Source organism: Petromyzon marinus, unplaced genomic scaffold, assembly GCF_048934315.1.
Source record: "Petromyzon marinus isolate PM22_M1 ecotype Great Lakes invasive population unplaced genomic scaffold, UKy_Petmar_22M1.pri1.0 PM_Scaffold_1, whole genome shotgun sequence".
NCBI lineage: Eukaryota > Metazoa > Chordata > Hyperoartia > Petromyzontiformes > Petromyzontidae > Petromyzon > Petromyzon marinus.
In genome coordinates this window covers 3987631-4007894 of record NW_027423057.1, presented here as the reverse complement: position 1 = coordinate 4007894, position 20264 = coordinate 3987631, and the positions used below count along the sequence as shown (strand labels likewise).

Here is a 20264-nt window from a genome sequence, read left to right as displayed (position 1 = left end):
ACCACGAACCCTCACAACTCACCACAAACCCACATCTACACCACAAACCCTCACAACTCACCACAAACCCACATCCTCACCACGAACCCTCACAACTCACCACAAACCCAAACCTACACCACGAACCCTCACAACTCGCCACAAACCCACATCCTCACCACGAACCCACACAACTCACCACAAACCCACATCCTCACCACGAACCCACACAACTCACCACAAACCCACATCCTCACCACTAACCCACACATCAAACCAAGAACCCACATCCTCACCACGAACCCACACAACTCACCACGAACCCACATCCTCACCACGAACCCACACAACTCACCACGAACCCACACAACTCACCACAAACCCACATCATCACCACGAATCCACACAACTCACCACGAACCCATATCCTCACCACGGACTCTCACAACTCACCATGAATCCTCACCACGGACACCCACACTCACCAATAAGCCACAATAAGGACCCACACAACTCACCACGAACCAACACTCTCACCAAGAACCCACACAACTCACCACGGATCCACAACACGGACCCACACAACTCACCACAGACCCAGACAACTCACCACAGACCCACAACACTGACCCACACAACTCACCACGTCAATGGCTTCAGCAGAAGGTGCTCAGCGATTAGGATGATGAAGAATCTGAAGATGTCGACGCTAAAGACGAAAAAGCAGCCGCCTCCTTCACGTCCGTCTCGAACTGTGACGAGCCACGTGGCCACGTGACGTCACCGATGACGTTCAGTGCGAGGGAAGTGACCACGCCCACGCCAAGCCACGCCCACGCGGAGCCACGCCCCTGCCGAATGACGTGGTTAACGCGGCCACGCCCCCGGCAGCCGGGCGCCCCCAAATCTACAGCTTATACTTCCGCTTCCGGGTCGGGACGAGTGGAGGCGGTGGCGGGAAAATCTGAACCCTGTCTGGGCCTCCTCAAGGTCGACTCAGCCTGAAGATGCCCACACGGGGCTCTGTGTGGTGAGTCTGTGGGTCTCTGTGTGGTGAGTCTGTGGGTCTCTGTGTGGTGAGTCTGTGGGTCTCTGTGTGGTGAGTCTGTGGGTCTCTGTGTGGTGAGTCTGTGGGTCTCTGTGTGGTGAGTCTGTGGGTCTCTGTGTGATGAGTCTGTGGGTCTCTGTGTGGTGAGTCTGTGGGTCTCTGTGTGGTGAGTCTGTGGGTCTCTGTGTGGTGAGTCTGTGGGTCTCTGTGTGGTGAGTCTGTGGGTCTCTGTGTGGTGAGTCTGTGGGTCTCTGTGTGGTGAGTCTGTGGGTGTCTGTGTGGTGAGTCTTTGGGTCTCTGTGTGGTGAGTCTGTGGGTCTCTGTGTGGTGAGTCTGTGGGTCTCTGTGTGGTGAGTCTGTGGGTCTCTGTGTGGTGAGTCTGTGGGTCTCTGTGTGGTGAGTCTGTGGGTCTCTGTGTGGTGAATCTGTGGGTCTCTGTGTGGTGAATCTGTGGGTCTCTGTGTGGTGAGTCTGTGGGTCTCTGTGTGGTGAATCTATGGGTCTCTGCGTGGTGAGTCTGTGGGTCTCTGCGTGGTGAGTCTGTGGGTCTCTGCGTGGTGAGTCTGTGGGTCTCTGTGTGGTGAGTCTGTGTGTCTCTGTGTGGTGAGTCTGTGTATCACTGTGTGGTGAGTCTGTGTATCACTGTGTGATGAGTCTGTGGTTATCTGTGTGGTGAGTCTGTGGGTCTCTGTGTGGTGAGTCTATGGGTCTCTGTGTGGTGAGTCTGTGGGTCTCTATGCGGTGAGTCTGTGGGTGTCTGTGTGGTGAGTCTGTGGGTCTCTGTGCGGTGAGTCTGTGGGTCTCTGTGTGGTGAGTCTGTGGGTCTCTGTGTGGTGAGTCTATGTGTCTCTGTGTGATGAGTCTATGTGTCTCTGTGTGATGAGTCTGTGGGTCTCTGTGTGGTGAGTCTGTGTGTCTCTGTGTGATGAGTCTTTGGGTCTCTGTGTGATGAGTCTGTGGGTCTCTGTGTGGTGAGACAGTGGGTCTCCGTGTGGTAAGTCTGTGGGTCTCTGTGTGGTGAGTCTATGGGTCTCTTTGTGATGAGTCTATGTGTTTCTGTGTGATGAGTCTGTGGGTCTCTGTGTGGTGAGTCTATGGGTCTCTGTGTGATGAGTCTATGTGTCTCTGTGTGATGAGTCTGTGGGTCTCTGTGTGGTGAGTCTGTGGGTCTCTGTGTGGTGAGTCTGTGGGTTTCTGTGGTGAGTCAGTGGGTCTCCGTGTGGTGAGTCTGTGGGTCTCTGTGTGGTGAGTCTATGGATCTCTGTGTGGTGAGTCTGTGGGTGTCTGTGTGGTGAGTCTGTAGGTCTCTGTGTGGTGAGTCTGTTGGTGTCTGTGTGTGGTGAGTCTGTGGGTCTCTGTGCGGTGAGTCTCTGGGTGTTTGTGGTGAGTCTATGGGTCTCTGTGTGGTGAGTCTGTGTGTCTCTGTGTGATGAGTCTGTGGGTCTCTGTGTGATGAGTCTGTGGGTCTCTGATGAGTCAGTGGGTCTCTGTGTGGTGAGTCTATGGGTCTCTTTGTGATGAGTCTATGTGTCTCTGTGTGATGAGTCTGTGGGTCTCTGTGTGGTGAGTCCGTGGGTCTCTGTGTGGTGAGTCTGTGGGTCTCTGTGTGGTGAGTCTATGGGTCTCTTTGTGATGAGTCTATGTGTCTCTGTGTGGTGAGTCTGTGGGTCTCTGTGTGGTGAGTCTGTGGGTCTCTGTGTGGTGAGTCTGTAGGTCTCTGTGTGGTGAGTCTGTGGGTCTCTGTGTGGTGAGTCTGTGGGTCTCTTTGTGGTGAGACTGTGGGTCTCTGTGTGGTGAGTCTATCGGTCTCTGTGTGGTGAGTCTGTGGGTCTCTGTGTGGTGAGTCTGTGGGTCTCTGTGTGGTGAGTCTGTGGGTCTCTGTGTGGTGAGTCTGTCTGTCTCTGTTTGATGAGTCTATGGGTCTCTGTGTGGTGAGTCTCTGGGTATCTGTGTGGTGAGTCTGTGGGTCTCTGTGTGGTGAGTCTGTGGGTCTCTGTGTGGTGAGTCTGTGGGTCTCTGTGTGGTGAGTCTGTGGGTCTCTGTGTGGTGAGCCTGTGTGTCTCTGTGTGGTGAGTCTGTGGGTCTCTGTGTGGTGAGTCCGTGGGTCTCTGTGTGGTGAGTCTGTGGGTCTCTGTGTGGTGAGTCTGTGGGTCTCTGTGTGGTGAGTCTGTGGGTCTCTGTGTGGTGAGTCTGTGGGTCTCTGTGTGGTGAGTCTGTGGGTCTCTGTGTGGTGAGTCTGTGGGTCTCTGTGTGGTGAGTCTGTGGGTCTCTGTGTGGTGAGACTGTGGGTCTCTGTGTGGTGAGTCTGTGGGTCTCTGTGTGGTGAGTCTGTGGGTCTCTGTGTGATGAGTCTGTGGGTTTGTGTGTGGTGAGTCTGTGGGTCTCTGTTGTGAGTCAGTGGGTCTCTGTGTGGTGAGTCTGTGGGTCTCTGTGTGGTGAGTCTGTGGGTGTCTGTGTGTGGTGAGTCTGTGGGTTTCTGTGCGGTGAGTCTCTGGGTGTTTGTGGTGAGTCTATGGGTCTCTGTGTGGTGAGTCTATGTGTCTCTGTGTGATGAGTCTATGTGTCTCTGTGTGATGAGTCTGTGGGTCTCTGTGTGGTGAGTCTGTGTGTCTCTGTGTGATGAGTCTTTGGGTCTCTGTGTGATGAGTCTGTGGGTCTCTGTGTGGTGAGACAGTGGGTCTCCGTGTGGTAAGTCTGTGGGTCTCTGTGTGGTGAGTCTATGGGTCTCTTTGTGATGAGTCTATGTGTTTCTGTGTGATGAGTCTGTGGGTCTCTGTGTGGTGAGTCTATGGGTCTCTGTGTGATGAGTCTATGTGTCTCTGTGTGATGAGTCTGTGGGTCTCTGTGTGGTGAGTCTGTGGGTCTCTGTGTGGTGAGTCTGTGGGTTTCTGTGGTGAGTCAGTGGGTCTCCGTGTGGTGAGTCTGTGGGTCTCTGTGTGGTGAGTCTATGGATCTCTGTGTGGTGAGTCTGTGGGTGTCTGTGTGGTGAGTCTGTAGGTCTCTGTGTGGTGAGTCTGTTGGTGTCTGTGTGTGGTGAGTCTGTGGGTCTCTGTGCGGTGAGTCTCTGGGTGTTTGTGGTGAGTCTATGGGTCTCTGTGTGGTGAGTCTGTGTGTCTCTGTGTGATGAGTCTGTGGGTCTCTGTGTGATGAGTCTGTGGGTCTCTGATGAGTCAGTGGGTCTCTGTGTGGTGAGTCTATGGGTCTCTTTGTGATGAGTCTATGTGTCTCTGTGTGATGAGTCTGTGGGTCTCTGTGTGGTGAGTCCGTGGGTCTCTGTGTGGTGAGTCTGTGGGTCTCTGTGTGGTGAGTCTATGGGTCTCTTTGTGATGAGTCTATGTGTCTCTGTGTGGTGAGTCTGTGGGTCTCTGTGTGGTGAGTCCGTGGGTCTCTGTGTGGTGAGTCTGTGGGTCTCTGTGTGGTGAGTCTGTAGGTCTCTGTGTGGTGAGTCTGTGGGTCTCTGTGTGGTGAGTCTGTGGGTCTCTTTGTGGTGAGACTGTGGGTCTCTGTGTGGTGAGTCTATCGGTCTCTGTGTGGTGAGTCTGTGGGTCTCTGTGTGGTGAGTCTGTGGGTCTCTGTGTGGTGAGTCTGTGGGTCTCTGTGTGGTGAGTCTGTCTGTCTCTGTTTGATGAGTCTATGGGTCTCTGTGTGGTGAGTCTCTGGGTATCTGTGTGGTGAGTCTGTGGGTCTCTGTGTGGTGAGTCTGTGGGTCTCTGTGTGGTGAGTCTGTGGGTCTCTGTGTGGTGAGTCTGTGGGTCTCTGTGTGGTGAGCCTGTGGGTCTCTGTGTGGTGAGTCTGTGGGTCTCTGTGTGGTGAGTCCGTGGGTCTCTGTGTGGTGAGTCTGTGGGTCTCTGTGTGGTGAGTCTGTGGGTCTCTGTGTGGTGAGTCTGTGGGTCTCTGTGTGGTGAGTCTGTGGGTCTCTGTGTGGTGAGTCTGTGGGTCTTTGTGTGGTGAGTCTGTGGGTCTCTGTGTGGTGAGTCTGTGGGTCTCTGTGTGGTGAGACTGTGGGTCTCTGTGTGGTGAGTCTGTGGGTCTCTGTGTGGTGAGTCTGTGGGTCTCTGTGTGATGAGTCTGTGGGTTTCTGTGTGGTGAGTCTGTGGGTCTCTGTTGTGAGTCAGTGGGTCTCTGTGTGGTGAGTCTGTGGGTCTCTGTGTGGTGAGTCTGTGGGTGTCTGTGTGTGGTGAGTCTGTGGGTTTCTGTGCGGTGAGTCTCTGGGTGTTTGTGGTGAGTCTATGGGTCTCTGTGTGATGAGTCTATGTGTCTCTGTGTGATGAGTCTGTGGGTCTCTGTGTGGTGAGTCCGTGGGTCTCTGTGTGGTGAGTCTGTGGGTCTCTGTGTGGTGAGTCTATGGGTCTCTTTGTGATGAGTCTATGTGTCTCTGTGTGGTGAGTCTGTGGGTCTCTGTGTGGTGAGTCCGTGGGTCTCTGTGTGGTGAGTCTGTGGGTCTCTGTGTGGTGAGTCTGTAGGTCTCTGTGTGGTGAGTCTGTGGGTCTCTGTGTGGTGAGTCTGTGGGTCTCTTTGTGGTGAGACTGTGGGTCTCTGTGTGGTGAGTCTATCGGTCTCTGTGTGGTGAGTCTGTGGGTCTCTGTGTGGTGAGTCTGTGGGTCTCTGTGTGGTGAGTCTGTGGGTCTCTGTGTGGTGAGTCTGTCTGTCTCTGTTTGATGAGTCTATGGGTCTCTGTGTGGTGAGTCTCTGGGTATCTGTGTGGTGAGTCTGTGGGTCTCTGTGTGGTGAGTCTGTGGGTCTCTGTGTGGTGAGTCTGTGGGTCTCTGTGTGGTGAGTCTGTGGGTCTCTGTGTGGTGAGCCTGTGTGTCTCTGTGTGGTGAGTCTGTGGGTCTCTGTGTGGTGAGTCCGTGGGTCTCTGTGTGGTGAGTCTGTGGGTCTCTGTGTGGTGAGTCTGTGGGTCTCTGTGTGGTGAGTCTGTGGGTCTCTGTGTGGTGAGTCTGTGGGTCTCTGTGTGGTGAGTCTGTGGGTCTCTGTGTGGTGAGTCTGTGGGTCTCTGTGTGGTGAGTCTGTGGGTCTCTGTGTGGTGAGACTGTGGGTCTCTGTGTGGTGAGTCTGTGGGTCTCTGTGTGGTGAGTCTGTGGGTCTCTGTGTGATGAGTCTGTGGGTTTGTGTGTGGTGAGTCTGTGGGTCTCTGTTGTGAGTCAGTGGGTCTCTGTGTGGTGAGTCTGTGGGTCTCTGTGTGGTGAGTCTGTGGGTGTCTGTGTGTGGTGAGTCTGTGGGTTTCTGTGCGGTGAGTCTCTGGGTGTTTGTGGTGAGTCTATGGGTCTCTGTGTGGTGAGTCTATGTGTCTCTGTGTGATGAGTCTATGTGTCTCTGTGTGATGAGTCTGTGGGTCTCTGTGTGGTGAGTCTGTGTGTCTCTGTGTGATGAGTCTTTGGGTCTCTGTGTGATGAGTCTGTGGGTCTCTGTGTGGTGAGACAGTGGGTCTCCGTGTGGTAAGTCTGTGGGTCTCTGTGTGGTGAGTCTATGGGTCTCTTTGTGATGAGTCTATGTGTTTCTGTGTGATGAGTCTGTGGGTCTCTGTGTGGTGAGTCTATGGGTCTCTGTGTGATGAGTCTATGTGTCTCTGTGTGATGAGTCTGTGGGTCTCTGTGTGGTGAGTCTGTGGGTCTCTGTGTGGTGAGTCTGTGGGTTTCTGTGGTGAGTCAGTGGGTCTCCGTGTGGTGAGTCTGTGGGTCTCTGTGTGGTGAGTCTATGGATCTCTGTGTGGTGAGTCTGTGGGTGTCTGTGTGGTGAGTCTGTAGGTCTCTGTGTGGTGAGTCTGTGGGTCTCTGTGTGGTGAGTCTGTGGGTCTCTTTGTGGTGAGACTGTGGGTCTCTGTGTGGTGAGTCTATCGGTCTCTGTGTGGTGAGTCTGTGGGTCTCTGTGTGGTGAGTCTGTGGGTCTCTGTGTGGTGAGTCTGTGGGTCTCTGTGTGGTGAGTCTGTCTGTCTCTGTTTGATGAGTCTATGGGTCTCTGTGTGGTGAGTCTCTGGGTATCTGTGTGGTGAGTCTGTGGGTCTCTGTGTGGTGAGTCTGTGGGTCTCTGTGTGGTGAGTCTGTGGGTCTCTGTGTGGTGAGTCTGTGGGTCTCTGTGTGGTGAGCCTGTGTGTCTCTGTGTGGTGAGTCTGTGGGTCTCTGTGTGGTGAGTCCGTGGGTCTCTGTGTGGTGAGTCTGTGGGTCTCTGTGTGGTGAGTCTGTGGGTCTCTGTGTTGTGAGTCTGTGGGTCTCTGTGTGGTGAGTCTGTGGGTCTCTGTGTGGTGAGTCTGTGGGTCTCTGTGTGGTGAGTCTGTGGGTCTCTGTGTGGTGAGTCTGTGGGTCTCTGTGTGGTGAGACTGTGGGTCTCTGTGTGGTGAGTCTGTGGGTCTCTGTGTGGTGAGTCTGTGGGTCTCTGTGTGATGAGTCTGTGGGTTTGTGTGTGGTGAGTCTGTGGGTCTCTGTTGTGAGTCAGTGGGTCTCTGTGTGGTGAGTCTGTGGGTCTCTGTGTGGTGAGTCTGTGGGTGTCTGTGTGTGGTGAGTCTGTGGGTTTCTGTGCGGTGAGTCTCTGGGTGTTTGTGGTGAGTCTATGGGTCTCTGTGTGGTGAGTCTATGTGTCTCTGTGTGATGAGTCTATGTGTCTCTGTGTGATGAGTCTGTGGGTCTCTGTGTGGTGAGTCTGTGTGTCTCTGTGTGATGAGTCTTTGGGTCTCTGTGTGATGAGTCTGTGGGTCTCTGTGTGGTGAGACAGTGGGTCTCCGTGTGGTAAGTCTGTGGGTCTCTGTGTGGTGAGTCTATGGGTCTCTTTGTGATGAGTCTATGTGTTTCTGTGTGATGAGTCTGTGGGTCTCTGTGTGGTGAGTCTATGGGTCTCTGTGTGATGAGTCTATGTGTCTCTGTGTGATGAGTCTGTGGGTCTCTGTGTGGTGAGTCTGTGGGTCTCTGTGTGGTGAGTCTGTGGGTTTCTGTGGTGAGTCAGTGGGTCTCCGTGTGGTGAGTCTGTGGGTCTCTGTGTGGTGAGTCTATGGATCTCTGTGTGGTGAGTCTGTGGGTGTCTGTGTGGTGAGTCTGTAGGTCTCTGTGTGGTGAGTCTGTTGGTGTCTGTGTGTGGTGAGTCTGTGGGTCTCTGTGCGGTGAGTCTCTGGGTGTTTGTGGTGAGTCTATGGGTCTCTGTGTGGTGAGTCTGTGTGTCTCTGTGTGATGAGTCTGTGGGTCTCTGTGTGATGAGTCTGTGGGTCTCTGATGAGTCAGTGGGTCTCTGTGTGGTGAGTCTATGGGTCTCTTTGTGATGAGTCTATGTGTCTCTGTGTGATGAGTCTGTGGGTCTCTGTGTGGTGAGTCCGTGGGTCTCTGTGTGGTGAGTCTGTGGGTCTCTGTGTGGTGAGTCTATGGGTCTCTTTGTGATGAGTCTATGTGTCTCTGTGTGGTGAGTCTGTGGGTCTCTGTGTGGTGAGTCCGTGGGTCTCTGTGTGGTGAGTCTGTGGGTCTCTGTGTGGTGAGTCTGTAGGTCTCTGTGTGGTGAGTCTGTGGGTCTCTGTGTGGTGAGTCTGTGGGTCTCTTTGTGGTGAGACTGTGGGTCTCTGTGTGGTGAGTCTATCGGTCTCTGTGTGGTGAGTCTGTGGGTCTCTGTGTGGTGAGTCTGTGGGTCTCTGTGTGGTGAGTCTGTGGGTCTCTGTGTGGTGAGTCTGTCTGTCTCTGTTTGATGAGTCTATGGGTCTCTGTGTGGTGAGTCTCTGGGTATCTGTGTGGTGAGTCTGTGGGTCTCTGTGTGGTGAGTCTGTGGGTCTCTGTGTGGTGAGTCTGTGGGTCTCTGTGTGGTGAGTCTGTGGGTCTCTGTGTGGTGAGCCTGTGGGTCTCTGTGTGGTGAGTCTGTGGGTCTCTGTGTGGTGAGTCCGTGGGTCTCTGTGTGGTGAGTCTGTGGGTCTCTGTGTGGTGAGTCTGTGGGTCTCTGTGTGGTGAGTCTGTGGGTCTCTGTGTGGTGAGTCTGTGGGTCTCTGTGTGGTGAGTCTGTGGGTCTCTGTGTGGTGAGTCTGTGGGTCTCTGTGTGGTGAGTCTGTGGGTCTCTGTGTGGTGAGACTGTGGGTCTCTGTGTGGTGAGTCTGTGGGTCTCTGTGTGGTGAGTCTGTGGGTCTCTGTGTGATGAGTCTGTGGGTTTCTGTGTGGTGAGTCTGTGGGTCTCTGTTGTGAGTCAGTGGGTCTCTGTGTGGTGAGTCTGTGGGTCTCTGTGTGGTGAGTCTGTGGGTGTCTGTGTGTGGTGAGTCTGTGGGTTTCTGTGCGGTGAGTCTCTGGGTGTTTGTGGTGAGTCTATGGGTCTCTGTGTGGTGAGTCTGTGGGTATCTGTGTGGTGAGTCTGTGGATCTCTGTGTGGTGAGTCTGTGTGTCTCTGTGTGATGAGTCTGTGGGTCTCTGTGTGATGAGTCTGTGGGTCTCTGTGTGGTGAGTCTGTGGGTCTCTGTGTGGTGAGTCTATGGGTCTCTGTTGGTGAGTCTGGGAGTCTCTGTGTGGTGAGTCTGTGGGTCTCTGTGTGGTTAGTCTGTGGGTCTCTGTGTGGTGAGTCTGTGTGTCTCTGTGTGATGAGTCTATGGGTCTATGTGTGGTGAGTCTGTGTGTATCTGTGTGGTGAGTCTGTGGGTCTCTGTGTGGTGAGTCTGTGGGTCTCTGTGTGGTGAGTCTGTGGGTCTCTGTGTGATGAGTCTATGGGTCTCTGTGTGGTGAGTCTGTGGGACTCTGTGTGGTGAGTCTGTAGGTCTCTGTGTGGTGAGTCTGTGGGTCTCTGTGTGGTGAGTCTGTGGGTCTCTTTGTGGTGAGACTGTGGGTCTCTGTGTGGTGAGTCTATCGGTCTCTGTGTGGTGAGTCTGTGGGTCTCTGTGTGGTGAGTCTGTGGGTCTCTGTGTGGTGAGTCTGTGGGTCTCTGTGTGGTGAGTCTGTGTGTCTCTGTTTGATGAGTCTATGGGTCTCTGTGTGGTGAGTCTCTGGGTATCTGTGTGGTGAGTCTGTGGGTCTCTGTGTGGTGAGTCTGTGGGTCTCTGTGTGGTGAGTCTGTGGGTCTCTGTGTGGTGAGTCTGTGGGTCTCTGTGTGGTGAGTCTGTGGGTCTCTGTGTGGTAAGTCTGTGGGTCTCTGTGTGGTGAGTCTGTGGGTACTCTTTGGTTCTATTGGGTAAAGTCAAGTAGGTAAAAAAATAAAATAACAAAAATCACGACGTTTCGGCCACAACACAAGCGGCCTTCATCAGGTGAAGGGACGAGACTGTCTGGAGGACAGCGCTGGAGTGAAAAAAGCCACGCTCAGATCACGACCTTTAAGCTGTGTGAGAAGAAACAAAGCGCCTTGACAAAGGAATTGGCATATAATTTAGCATTGAAATGGCTGAGTGATTAGCTTGTGGCTGGTGACAGAAATGGCTATGTTAAAGTTAAAGCATACACATCCGCAAAGGCACCCCTTGACAAAGGAATTAGCATAGAATTTAGCAATGAAATAGCTAAGTTAAAGTATACACATCCGTAGAGGCACCTTTTGACAAAGGAATTAGCATAGAATTTAGCATTGAAATAGCTGAGTGATTAGCTTGTAACTGGTCGCAGAAATAGCTATGTTAAAGTCAGAGCATATACATTCACCGAGGCACCTAGTACAAATCAAACAGGAGAATTAAGCAACCATTGGAAAGATGTTCTAAATCGAACTAAACATTAAAGTAACTTCAATGGTACAGTATATTTTTCAAGTAGTGGTACCCCAAACTTTCGCAGCTCTTATAAATTCCCTTTTCACACCATCAATAGGTAAACTCCCCCCACGCGCCAAACGGCCAGTCCACCGGCACGTACACCATCTCTTTTCTATAATCGGCCAATCAAATGCTAATTTTTATGCTAATTTCTTTGTCAGGACACCTTGTTTGCTCGCACACAGCTTAAAGGTCCGCGGTCTGAGCATGGTTGTGTTTCGCTAAATTCTCCTGTTTGATTTGTACTAGGTGCCTCGGTGAATGTATATGCTCTGACTTTAACATAGCTATTTCTGAGTCCAGTTACAAGCTAATCACTCAGCTATTTCAATGCTAAATTCTATGCTAATTCCTTTGTCAAGGGGTGCCTCTGCGGATGTGTATACTTTAACTTAGCTATTTCAATGCTAAATTCTATGCTAATTCCTTTATCAAGGGGTGTCTTTGCGGATGTGTATGCTTTAACTTTAACATAGCCATTTCTGTGACCAGCCACAAGCTAATCACTCAGCCATTTCATTCCTTTGTCAAGGCGCTTTGTTTCTTCTCACACGGCTTAAAGGTCGTGATCTGAGCGTGGCTTTTTTCACTCCACCAGAACTCACACAGCCAGCCCCAAACACTGACCCAGAACTCATACGGCCTGCACCAAACACTCACCCAGAACTCACACAGCCACCCCCAACACTCATGCAGAACTCACACAGCCAGCCCCAAACACTCACCCAGAACTCACAAGGCCAGCACCAAACACTCACCCAGAACTCACTGTCACCCCCAAACACTCACCCAGAACTCACACAGCCACCCACAAACACTCACCCAGAACTCACACAGCCAGCCCCAAACCCTCACCCAGAACTCACACAGCAAGCACCAAACCATCACCCAGAACTCACACAGCCAGCCCCAAACACTCACCCAGCACTCACACAGCCAGCCCCAAGCCCTCACCCAGCACTCACACAGCCAGCCCCAAACACTCACCCAGAACTCACACAGCCAGCCCCAAACCCTCACCCAGAACTCACACAGCCAGCTCCAAACCCTCACCCAGCACTCACACAGCCAGCCCCAAACACTCACCCAGAACTCACACAGCCAGCCCCAAACACTCACCCAGAACTCACACAGTCAGCCCCAAACACTCACCCAGAACTCAAACAGCCAGCCCCAAACACTCACCCAGAACTCACACAGCCAGCCCCAAACACTCACCCAGAACTCACACAGCCAGCCCCAAACACTCATCCAGAACTCACACAGCCATCCCCAAACACTCACCCAGAACTCACTGCCACCCCCAAACACTCACCCAGAACTCACACAGCCACCCACAAACACTCACCCAGAACTCACACAGCCAGCCCCAAACCCTCACCCAGAACTCACACAGCAAGCACCAAACCATCACCCAGAACTCACACAGCCAGCCCCAAACACTCACCCAGCACTCACACAGCCAGCCCCAAGCCCTCACCCAGCACTCACACAGCCAGCCCCAAACACTCACCCAGAACTCACACAGCCACCCACAAACACTCACCCAGAACTCACACAGCCAGCCCCAAACCCTCACCCAGAACTCACACAGCAAGCACCAAACCATCACCCAGAACTCACACAGCCAGCCCCAAACCCTCACCCAGCACTCACACAGCCAGCCCCAAGCTCTCACCCAGCACTCACACAGCCAGCCCCAAACACTCACCCAGAACTCACACAGCCAGCCCCAAACCCTCACCCAAAACTTACACAGCCAGCTCCAAACCCTCACCCAGCACTCACACAGCCAGCCCCAAACAATCACCCAGAACTCACACAGCCAGCCCCAAACACTCACCCAGAACTCACACAGTCAGCCCCAAACACTCACCCAGAACTCAAACAGCCAGCCCCAAACACTCACCCAGAACTCACACAGCCAGCAGCAAACCCTCACCCAGAACTCACACAGCAAGCACCAAACCATCACCCAGAACTCACACAGCCAGCCCCAAACACTCACCCAGAACTCACACAGCCAGCCCCAAACCCTCACCCAGAACTCACACAGCCAGCTCCAAACCCTCACCCAGCACTCACACAGCCAGCCCCAAACACTCACCCAGAACTCACACAGCCAGCCCCAAACACTCACCCAGAACTCACACAGTCAGCCCCAAACACTCACCCAGAACTCAAACAGCCAGCCCCAAACACTCACCCAGAACTCACACAGCCAGCCCCAAACACTCACCCAGAACTCACACAGCCTGCCCCAAACACTCATCCAGAACTCACACAGCCATCCCCAAACACTCACCCAGAACTCACAAGGCCAGCACCAAACACTCACCCAGAACTCACTGCCACCCCCAAACACTCACCCAGAACTCACACAGCCACCCACAAACACTCACCCAGAACTCACACAGCCAGCCCCAAACCCTCACCCAGAACTCACACAGCAAGCACCAAACCATCACCCAGAACTCACACAGCCAGCCCCAAACACTCACCCAGCACTCACACAGCCAGCCCCAAGCCCTCACCCAGCACTCACACAGCCAGCCCCAAACACTCACCCAGAACTCACACAGCCACCCACAAACACTCACCCAGAACTCACACAGCCAGCCCCAAACCCTCACCCAGAACTCACACAGCAAGCACCAAACCATCACCCAGAACTCACACAGCCAGCCCCAAACCCTCACCCAGCACTCACACAGCCAGCCCCAAGCCCTCACCCAGCACTCACACAACCAGCCCCAAACACTCACCCAGAACTCACACAGCCAGCCCCAAACCCTCACCCAAAACTTACACAGCCAGCTCCAAACCCTCACCCAGCACTCACACAGCCAGCCCCAAACAATCACCCAGAACTCACACAGCCAGCCCCAAACACTCACCCAGAACTCACACAGTCAGCCCCAAACACTCACCCAGAACTCAAACAGCCAGCCCCAAACACTCACCCAGAACTCACACAACCAGCAGCAAACCCTCACCCAGAACTCACACAGCAAGCACCAAACCATCACCCAGAACTCACACAGCCAGCCCCAAACACTCACCCAGAACTCACACAGCCAGCCCCAAACCCTCACCCAGAACTCACACAGCCAGCTCCAAACCCTCACCCAGCACTCACACAGCCAGCCCCAAACACTCACCCAGAACTCACACAGCCAGCCCCAAACACTCACCCAGAACTCACACAGTCAGCCCCAAACACTCACCCAGAACTCAAACAGCCAGCCCCAAACACTCACCCAGAACTCACACAGCCAGCCCCAAACACTCACCCAGAACTCACACAGCCTGCCCCAAACACTCATCCAGAACTCACACAACCATCCCCAAACACTCACCCAGAACTCACAAGGCCAGCACCAAACACTCACCCAGAACTCACTGCCACCCCCAAACACTCACCCAGAACTCACACAGCCACCCACAAACACTCACCCAGAACTCACACAGCCAGCCCCAAACCCTCACCCAGAACTCACACAGCAAGCACCAAACCATCACCCAGAACTCACACAGCCAGCCCCAAACACTCACCCAGCACTCACACAGCCAGCCCCAAGCCCTCACCCAGCACTCACACAGCCAGCCCCAAACACTCACCCAGAACTCACACAGCCAGCCCCAAACCCTCACCCAAAACTTACACAGCCAGCTCCAAACCCTCACCCAGCACTCACACAGCCAGCCCCAAACAATCACCCAGAACTCACACAGCCAGCCCCAAACACTCACCCAGAACTCACACAGTCAGCCCCAAACGCTCACCCAGAACTCAAACAGCCAGCCCCAAACACTCACCCAGAACTCACACAGCCAGCCCCAAACCCTCACGCAGAACTCACACAGCCAGCAGCAAACACTCACCCAGAACTCACACGGCCAGCCCCAAACACTCACCCAGAACTCACACAGCCAGCCCCAAACCCTCACGCAGAACTCACACAGCCAGCCCCAAACACTCATCCAGAAATCACACAGCCAGCCCCAAACACTCACCCAGAACTCACACAGCCAGCACCAAACACTCACCCAAAACTCACACAGCCAGCCCCAAGCACTCATCCAGAACTCACACAGCCAGCCCCAAACACTCACCCAGAACTCACACAGCCAGCACCAAACACTCCCCCAGAACTCACACAGCCAGCCCCAAACACTCACCCAGAACTCACACAGCCAGCCCCAAACACTCACCCAGAACTCACACGGCCAGCCCCAATCCCTCACCCAGAACTCACCCAGCCAGCCCCAAACACTAACCTATAACTCACACAGCCAGCCCCAAACACTCACCCAGAACTCACACAGCCAGCCCCAAACCCTCACCCAGAACTCACACAGCCAGCCCCAAACACTCACCCAGAACTCACACAGCCAGCCCCATACCCTCACGCAGAACTCACACAGCCAGCCCCAAACACTCATCCAGAACTCACACAGCCAGCCCCAAACACTCACCCAGAACTCACACAGCCAGCCCCAAACACTCACCCAGACCTCACACAGCCAGCCCTATACCCACCTAGCAATCAAACAGCCAGATAGTCTAATCTACAGCCCATACACCCAACTCGAATACAAACACCCATCCTCGTACACACCTTGCACACCCCCAACTCCTATACCCAGCCTCATACACACCTAGCAACATACGATCAGCCTCTTTGTCCGGTCCACATACCACCGACCACTCGCCCCAACACTCAGCGCACACAGCCTACCCAAACCTCCACATTATCTCAGAGCCAGGATCTCCAATACACAACCTTCTTCCTGCCCACATCCCACATTCCATGTATCTGGCCCCAGACTCTTCTTCCCCCTACATGCACATCACGCCCTACACCTTGTTGGTGGCAGAAGAAAAGTTAGTTTGTGGTGCAAAGCAGGGCCCTTGTGGTGCGGGACACCACGCTGCACAGTCCACAAGCTGCAAGACGGATTTATAGCGCTGATATGGCTCCCCACGTGGGTAATTAACGGTGTGCATATTCATTAATTATTCTTATTTTAGGGAGAATGGTGGGAGGAAGTGCATGGATTGATAATAAATGCTAGATTCCTTTGCCTATGCCCAAATCCATGGCATTCATTATACAGACAAAGATCACCCGTATAGCCTTAACAGACTGTTGGGGCAAGTGCTATAAGCAAGCACCTATGAAGGCCTGAACGGCACACGAGGGATGGGTGGCCAGCACCACGCCCGCCCGTCTTTATCTTGCCAGTGACGATATTTACACATCGCACCAGGTAAGAATTTGAGGTTCAGTCAACCTTAGCCTCATCACTTCTCACAACTTCCCTCCTTCCACATGCCCTGCCTTCCACACCGCGTTTGCTTTCCCGGGCAACAGGAAACTTCTCATCGCCCCTACCTTGTCTCTCACTCTATACAGGTATCCCTCGATTTACGAACGTTCAGTTTCACGAAATTTCGCGGATTCTTAAGTACTAGTGTTCGTCAGTCGGGTGTTCCTAAGGCGGGTATTCTTAAGTCGGGTGTTCGTAAGTCGAGGGCTGCCTGTAATTTTCATTTTACAGGTCCAGCTGATTTTTACCAGAAACCGATAACCTATGGCACTGGTAATGACCTATAACAACTGCTTATAGCCTCTAAACTAGATTAAAGAAACATCTGTGGTTCATGTGGTGGATGGAGCTGAACAGGGCCCGCTGGTGGAGGAGCGAGGCCAAGGGAAGGAGTGGGGACAGCCTCTGGAGAGAGAGGCAACAAGGAAAACACGTGTGTGAGTTATGGCGCAGATTATGAATCGGCTCACATAAGCCGGTGTGTTTTGGCAGCATTAATTTGAGTAGTTGCCAACGTACAGAGCCGAAAGATAACTCATTTTGACCGTATTAATCCAGCTGGCTATGGTATTAAATGTGAACTTTGTACGACGTATGAATTTTATCTCAGATTTTTAAAAAAAATAGAATCCAGTGCGTGACACAGGTAGGGTGTTTGATGGCAATCTGAAACACCCACCATAATCATCCATGGGGGTCTTTGGAATTGCACATTGCCTATGTTATGACTCTTGACCTAGATACAATAAAAAAAGTCACGTGCTGCAGTGCAATGACTACTCAGAGAAAATTCGTAAATAAAAAACTGTGGTCTTAAAAGTATTTATTTTTTAATACGCGACATTTGGTCAATTGTTCTTCTTCATAGCACGTGAAGCCAACACGTGCGTCAACAACATTGCCGCAGCACCCCCTGCTGGACTAAACACGCTACTGTGCCGCGGAGACAATACGCATTAGACGGCCACAAGCGAGTGGTGTCAAGTGTGATCATGATGATTAACACATTCCTGCGGAGGGAGCTGGTAGGAACGTTGGGTTGCTCGGTCAATGGCCAGGGTCAACGGCGGCACCACGTGGTGTATTCCGCAAATATGCCCGACTGTGAGGGCGGGCACAAGCCGGCGTGAGTAGGTTAAACGTTGAGTTTTATAAGGGCACCACAGGGTGACCAGCCCCTCCCCACCCAGCCCCACCCCTCCCACCCCCCACCCAGCCCCACCCTCACCACCCTCCCCACTCAGCCCCTCCCCACCCTCCCCTCCCCACCCAGCCCCACCCTCCCCATCCAGCCCCTCCCCACTCAGCCCCTCCCCACTCAGCCCCTCCCCACCCTCCCCTCTCCACCCAGCCCCACCCCTCCTATTTTTTGATGCACGACGGATGGACGGACACAATAATCCCCTGTGGGCTGGTGTAACCAGGAGGTTCCTACCAGTATGAGGCTTGTTTACCCAGGAAATCCTCACTGCAGGCGCGACACGTCCATGTAGGCTATCTAGGCGGTCGTCTAGGGAGCCAAGTTAAGTGGGGTGCCAAATTCGAGGAAAAAAAATAATTTCTCAACATTTCTGACAATTGATTGATTGGACAGACGGACAAATCGAATAAATATGCCTCTTTAAAAACCATTAAACGGAAAATAGGGGCAAAATGTTTCCCAGTTTACCAAAAAACTCAGCCTCGATCTGCCCCTGGGGTTTGGGGGGCGCCGATTGCTGGCAACAGCGGGTCCAGGGCCACCGCTGCCTCACTGAGTGAGTCTCGTGGCTCTTTTTCAGGAGGGTCCTGCCAGTTTTCATAGTAGGGGGTGGCTATCTATAATCCCAATTGAGTAATGTGTGCTGTATATCAGAATCTATTACAGTACAGTATACCATTTTGCGTGAAAACTCGGACCCATTATCTTGAAGTTATCGGGGGTGGGGCGTCTTTGCTTATTAGCATCTTTAGTATCTTGCGATTCACCAACGTTGGTTGGGGCAAGCCTGACTGCTGATGAGACGCTGAATGTCTAATCGAGCCCATAGCTTGCTTTGTATTGAACTAATACTGCTGATATTATGCACTCCACGAAGACCTTGGGGCCGATGGGATAAAAAAAACATTGATTTTTTTGTTTTATGCGATGAGACAGATACAGGATTGTGAATGAGACGTGTTTTTTGTCAATGTTATGGACGAATAGGTGAGAATGGTGTGAGTTTGTGTGCGAGTGAATGGCAAATGCCTGGAATGTGTGGTTCGGATCAGGTGAGTGGTGTGTGGTGGTTGATGAGTATATCATGTGTGTGCCAGGTGAATGATATCTGGTGAGTGGTGAGTGCCCGCATGGTGAGCGGTGTCTGGCGATGGGTCAGTTGTCATGCATGTGAGGTCACGCCACCTTATCCGTCCTCTAGTGTGTGTGTCAATAATAACAATGTCAACTTGCAACACGCCGCTACCGCACATCACTCGCTCGCTCTCGCAGAGAGGACAACGACTCGGAGGCGCGAGGAGGAACCACAGATGAGCGGGAAGGCAGCAGCCAGGCGACGAGTCGGCGCCAACGATTGCCCAAGCTCTGCGGTCCTCTACAGTTTGAGGTGGTGTGGGCCAATTAATGTGGGAGGAAACCGGAACACCTGAAGAATAACCAAATAAAAAAATGTTCACCACGTGAAGCTCACTCAGCTATACAGCTCTTTTTTGCAGAAACGACCTGGCCTCAAATGATAGCTCAACGAAGTGGCTTATCTTGTGGAAATTTACAGCAGTCAAATACTCAAAACGCTCGTTTATTCTGTATCTGCGGAGGTAAAAACCGGAGGACCCGGAAAAAATCCACGCGACCACGGGGAGACAGAGACATGCAAACTCCAAATATACAGCAGGCGTCTGGGTCGGGATCGAATCCATGACCTGTATACCAGGCGAGGTAGTTAACATCTCACCACCGTGGCGCCCATGCGTGCGAAGGGGGCAAACGATCAATCCCATGCAGTCCACATTCTTCCTTTACCGCCTTCTCCTGGCATAGCCAGAGCATGGCACCTCCTCGACGCCCACGGCAAGGGAGTTTCACAACATCGAAGTGCGGTGATCCACCGACCCTCGCTGCTGCCTCCACAGTGCAGCAGCCACGTGCAGCAGCGTAGCCGCCACCGCCCAGCTTTTGTTGTGTGCGTGTGTACACAGGAGACGGTAAAAACAATGAGGCATGAGCAAGTAATAAATGAAATTGTAAATTCTGAATCGTGACGAATTAAATTACTGGTGGACTACATAACTGCGTCCCTACGAACCATCCGCCAGCAGCAGGTCTAGCGATGTTTTCAATCTCAGATCATTCTAATGTTTTACATTTCCATGCATTCGTTTTCCTTCTTCAGCACGCAGATGCTTATACATTAATCCAGAGATCATATGTCAATGTCTTCCTCGTCCAAGTATTAGCTGCACTCATTTGATATGTCGGTGTGTCTGAGCCATACATCACAGCAGGTGATAGATGCACCGTTTGTTAACGTGATTCCCTGAGCACATAGCTATGTTGATATTCAGAAGCACTCCGATCTAACGTCGTCCCCCTCTCTTATATCCTGTCTATGATCCCGGTCTGCCTTCAATAACTCCCCTAGGTATACATATGAGCATGCATATTCTAGTTCCTCTAACATTGATTCCACAGGGAGCTACAATTACTTTTTAATATTTTCCCACAGAAACTTTCACCACTCTACATGGTCAATAGGCCTGATTAGGTACGTCTTCATGCTAAGTATATGGTACAGTATTTACATGAGGTGGATGTGACTGTGATTCTCGTATTGTAAAATGTTTTAGCACTAAAGTCAGGACTGGACTTAGGAATGGACGATCGGGGCAGCTACTCATGGGCGAAAATTTGTAATGAAAATAATGAGGGCATCGCCATGGGCAAATAGGGGTAGAGAGAAAGACACGGAGAGAAACACACACAGCGAAAGATAGACACAGAAATAGGCAGTGAGAGACGTAGGAGTAAAGTGAGAAACAAACACAACAACAACCGCCATTCGCCACTAAGTGGCAGTGACATCACCATGACGCTTGTGCCAGGCTATGTGCACCTTGAGGTCACGTGAAGTGTCGAAAACCCGCTGGCAGGAGGTCACGGGGCAGACCTAGATGCCACGGGTCTACTGACTGAGACTACTGGCTGATGCACCACCTGTGCCCCCTACTGTATCA

General features: G+C 52.6%; 1 protein-coding gene across 2 annotated transcripts in view; it reads right to left on the bottom strand.

Annotated features, from left to right (window-relative positions):
* The window catches only part of LOC142922523 (dual specificity tyrosine-phosphorylation-regulated kinase 2-like), a 110708-nt gene extending 109775 nt beyond the window's left edge, over positions 1-933 (bottom strand). The window contains exon 1 of one of the 2 annotated variants that reach the window (XM_076063322.1): positions 623-933. The gene's annotated coding sequence lies outside the window, so the exon portion shown is untranslated. The remainder of the gene's footprint in view (positions 1-622) is intronic. The other variant, XM_076063323.1, reaches the window with a different exon arrangement.
* Positions 934-20264: the final 19331 nt, after the last annotated feature.